The sequence below is a fragment of the Rattus norvegicus genome, chromosome 2 (assembly GCF_021556685.1).
Source record: "Rattus norvegicus strain SHRSP/BbbUtx chromosome 2, alternate assembly SHRSP_T2T, whole genome shotgun sequence".
Classification (NCBI taxonomy): domain Eukaryota; kingdom Metazoa; phylum Chordata; class Mammalia; order Rodentia; family Muridae; genus Rattus; species Rattus norvegicus.
This window is the reverse complement of record NC_141535.1, coordinates 56578710-56583715: the sequence shown is the minus strand read 5'-3', so window position 1 is coordinate 56583715 and position 5006 is coordinate 56578710. Positions and strand designations below refer to the sequence as shown.

General features: G+C 46.8%; 1 pseudogene; it reads right to left on the bottom strand.

Moving 5' to 3' along the window:
• Positions 1–399: 399 nt before the first annotated feature.
• Etv5-ps2 (ETS variant transcription factor 5, pseudogene 2) lies at positions 400–4217 on the bottom strand (annotated as a pseudogene).
• Between the last annotated feature and the right edge of the window lie 789 nt (positions 4218–5006).

The window sequence follows — 5006 nt, the reverse complement described above, 5'->3', positions numbered from 1 at the left end:
TACTCATTTTACTAATGGATTTACTATAAGTACATGCATTTAGTTTCCAGGAAATCATGTGTTTCTGTCTTCACAGATGAATGTTTTTAATATGTGTTAAAGAGACACCACTTACTACACAGTTGAGTGTGCAGAGGTAACCTGAGCTGGTGCCAGTATAACTAGTTCAGATGTTGATCCATTCCTACATACAAACAGAATGATTTCAGAGAAACCTAAAACAACCATCTAACTGCAGTTTCTAAGGAATCTTGACATCGTAATCATTTGGTACCACCTACCACTAGAAGCATTCTGAAACTAAAACAACACTGCTTTCCTAAGAGGCTCAAGAGACTATAGCTCCTCCTTTCCCATGGAGTTAATCGTTCTTATTGTTTTAAAGGAAAGCAATCTTCTTTATTGTACACAGTACAGAATATAACACAGCTCGGCAGGATGTACACAGCCCTGTGCAGGGGAAGTAGTGGCAGGCTGAAGCCTTTCTGCACTGTAGATGCCCGCACTCTGGAAAAGAAGCAAATGCATGAAAGAGGCCCCACACTTTGACAGGGACGGCTCTCCGGGAGGTACAATGAGTCCAGTGGGAATGCAAAGTGGCACTACTGTCTGGTGTCCCTTGATGGCACAGCACCATCACTACAGGGGAGGGCCAGCTTAGGCTACAGAAGATTCTTCTCAACTGCCTTCCCCCAAAACAGCATAAATTCATTAAAGAAAATGAAAACAAACCCCAAACTAGTATAAGTAAAGAGAACAAAAAGAACCCCAAAAAATCTATACAGCATTTACAACAAATAAATCTCTAGCCAGCTGGGGTAAAATACGAATGTATGTATAGACTGTGTGTAGATTAGAAAGCTATAAATATGCTTAGGAAAAGTCCTTTCCTCAGAGTACAATGATAATTAAGGCCCAAGCTTCAGGTTTGACACTTCTGTGGGCTGGCTGACTAGCTTTCGAGAAGAAAACCTTAGGTTCTCATAGCTCTAAAACGTACCCCCTCATTCCTGTGAGCCTCTTCCACAAGTAATGAGAAGGCTGTGGAGTGCCTCACTGCTGGAACAGAAAAGAATGTCCCACACTTGCCCAGTAAGCTCTGTGTCCCTCACTTGAGGAACAGAAGGAGTGGAGTGTGTCAAGGACAGCAAAGTCCTGTCAACAAGGAGTCAGGCAGAGAAGCACTGGCACTTCCTGCTGGCTTTCCCGCCACTCCAAACCCAATTTTTATACAGCTTTAGTTTGGTTGTTTAGAGCGTTCCCAATATAATATAGCAATCAGAATAAAAAATTAAAGAAAGAAAAAGAAGAAAAATGTAGCAGGAAGCCAGAATGCTAGCTAGCACTGTTTTATCTTAAGTGACAGGTAAGTTTCAGACCCCAGGGAACCCCTGTGCAGGGTTGAAAGTCCAAAATTGAAATAGGAAAGCAAGGTGGATGCCTGGATTCCCAACGGTGACCAGTTGTTAAACAGACATGACATGTATGTAATATGTACATGGACATGACATGTATGAAGTATGTATGTACATCTGCTTCCCAGAGAAGGAGAGTTAGCAAGCATGGAGAACTAGAAGCATAGACCTCTAAGCTGTGTACAGGATGCCCTGCACACTTCAAATGTACAAATCAGGTTAAATGATTCAACAGGTTGTCTGGTGCAGAAAGCACCAAGCAGGCCTCTAAGTGGTGAAGGGGAAGCCCCAGCAGAGTCCCTCAGGCTGCAGCGTATTCTGAAGTGGGCACCACTCCACCTAAGGGATGCAGTGCAGTTACCAAAAAGTTTTTTTTTTTTTGCTTCAAATACCAAAACTTCAAAAGTCAGTTTATATAACTGTTCCCCCAAAACAATCACCCAAAGCAAAATGATCCCCACACCCTAATCAAAGCAAAACAAAATACTGTCTGTCATGTTAATCATCTCTCTAAACAAGCCATCTGCGCTCAGCTGTGTGACTGGGAGGAGAGGGACTCGGTTAACTTATGGTGACCACTGGGCTGGAAGGCCCAAGAGGAGCAGCGGTCTGAGAACCATGGAGTGAGTAACAACTCTCTCTCCTGGCTTCCCCAGTTTCAGAATGAGCTACAAGAGTTTTGCAAATTTCAAGCCTCAATGGTCTGAGCCTCCCCAACCCAGCCTTATCAACTTCCCTATGGGTGTGCAGTTTCTTTCCAAAGAATTGTGCAAGTCTATGCCTCCTGTGTGAAGGCATTTAGTAGTCCATGATCAATGTAGATTGTCATAACTCGGTCCCCTCCCATGGGCGCTAACCTGAACACTATACAGAGTCGCTATACTGCTCTGTACCGACTGGCGGCGGTGGCAAGGAGGATCCACTTCTGTATCTTTCCAGGAACTGATTCAGAATCACCAGCCATGTGGTGGCTTTCCTGTCTCTCCTTGTTGCCACTCCCTAGCCAAGGTATTTGTCTTTAAGGGTGTCAAATCCAGAGACAGCTTGGGTTCTCCAGATAATATTCAAAGGGCAAGCTTTAGGAACAGCCAAGAACACACACACACACACACACACACACACACACACACACACACACACACACACACACACACACACACACAAAACTACTGCCCTTGTTTGCCTGAACGAGGACTGCTAGCTCTAGGGTTTGGCTACTCGGCCATTGAAAGACGTAGTAAGCGAAGTCTTCGGCGTAGTAGAGGCCGCTGTGTAGATTCATGTCCAGGAGGTAAGCAGGGTTGTCTGCAAAGTGAGTCAGTGGCAGGGTGTCCTCCTCATTGGCGGGAGGTGGGAGGTGTGTGGGGGCAGGGGGGCATTCTGACTCTGCCTTCAGGAACAGGCGCTGATTGTCGGGGAAGGCCATGGAGAAAAGTGAATCCGGGTCACAGACAAATTTGTAGACGTACCATTCCCCAGCCACCTTCTGCATGATGCCTTTTTCATAGTAATAGCGCAGGGAACGGCTCAGCTTGTCATAGTTCATGGCTGGCTGGTTCTTCTGAATACCCCAACGACCAGCAACCTCTTCCGGTTCTGTAAGCTTAAACTCCACGTCTTGTCCAGTCCAGGCGATGAAGTGGGCATTGGCTGGGTCATCCAGAAGGGTGGCGAGAAACTGCCACAGCTGCAGAGAGCCTTGCCTCTGGTAAGGGGGCCCCTCTTGATACATGGTGGGCTCCTTCTTGACTTTGCCTTCCAGTCTTTCCGGCATCACGCAAGTATCATCAAAGTATAGTATAGCCTGGGGTCCTTTTCATATGTGAATCCTTCATGGTTGCTGGAAAAATACCTGCCTCTCATATAGGGTGACTGGCAGTTAGCACTTCTGAGTCAGCACAGTAATCTCGGGGCTACTGCTTGATTCCCAAGGGTGACTGGAACCCATGTGCTGGGGGACCAGGCATTCCAGGGATCCCATGTTCATAGTGTGGATTGTGGTATTCCTGCTTGAATCCCTGAAGGGGTGGCAAAGCTGCGGGGACAACGAGCTCTAACATCTGCCTTTGGTAGCTGGGGTGAGTATCTCCAGGAACTCCTGACTGAGGAGGGAAGGGGCGGCAGGTCTCAGACAGCTGTCGCTGAAATCTCTGTTCTGATGGATACTGGCTTTCGGGCATCATCTTTGGCATTTGCAGGGTTGATATGGTGACCGGGGGACCGCAAATGTATGCTGCTGTGATCCAGGTTCTGGAAGGGAGTGAGGGCTGGGACAGGACCCACCCCTTGAACTGAACAGGCTCCAGGGGCAAGAGCTGAGGTGGGCAGAGTTGCCTTAAGTGGGGGAAATAGGGAATTCTAATGGGTGGGTGGTAAAGGAGTGGCGGGTGGGGTTAATGGCTTGAACCCAAAGGGAGGCTTCCTGTCATAGGCACAATAGTTGTAGAGGCACTTTTCCCCATACTTAGCACCAAGAGCCTGCTCATGGCTACAGGAGGACAACTCAGAGGAGGGCTGTGCAGCTCGGGTTTGATCTTGGTGAGCGTGACGCACCAAGTTATCAGACTAAAAATCTGGGACAAACTGCTCATCATTAGGAACTTGAGCTTCAACTAACCAAGCCTCTTGAAGTTGGCTGAGATCCTGAAACAACTCTTCAGAATCATGAGCCAGATCCGTGTCCACAAACTTCCTCTTTCTGTCAATCACAGGTCGCCCTCGACAGTCCTCTGATAGAGATTTCCCTGGGGCCGTAAAAGAGACTTGCTAATCACAAAACCCATCCATGGTGCTTCCAAAGTCTCTGTACCACTTTGAAAGGCTTCAGCATGGAGTAGTTTCCTGGGGCAGTAAAGAGATCATCCTGAGCAGCCACTTCGTGCGCCTCGGTGGTGGGCTGGGCCGCAGCGATCAGGGCTGAGGACCGTCCCGCGTGCCGGTCTCCGGACTCTCTCTTATTTTTTTAAATTAATTAAACATGTAAAGTATGAGGCTGGGGCTTGATAGCCTGCTCATTATTTGTCAGGATGTGGCTTTTGCTCAAATATTCATTATCTTTTCCCTGACATCAACCACTAACCAAGGTTTCAGGTCTCTTACAGTGGGGTATCTCTATTTTGACTTACTTGAATGGCACCTGAATATATGGTATGTGGGATTTGTGCCCACCAGGTCTCCGTAGACTGAAAGGCAATCTGGACTGTGTTGACTTCTGCAAATTCCATCTGATGATGATGTACTTTTATTGCTTTCCTGGGTGTTTCCAGTGTCGATTTAGATTCTTCTTCATTGCCACCAACCAAGTCTTCCTCTGAGCTTCCTGAGAGCATATAGGATGATGGAATTTATATCACAATGAATTCAACTTGGAACTTGGAGATTCTCAATATGTGCCCTTTTAACATGAGTAAGGTAGCAATGATAAATATGCTACTTTCAGGAGATGTCAGGAAGGAAGTTGATTAGAACCACTCAGCATGGTTCTGAACCTTGAACACAGTACATGTACTTGAACCCAGGCAATTGGTCATCAGCTCCTTCATGCCATGTATCTGTTTCTTTGACCTCTGTGTCTCTTAGTCATTGGTCTGT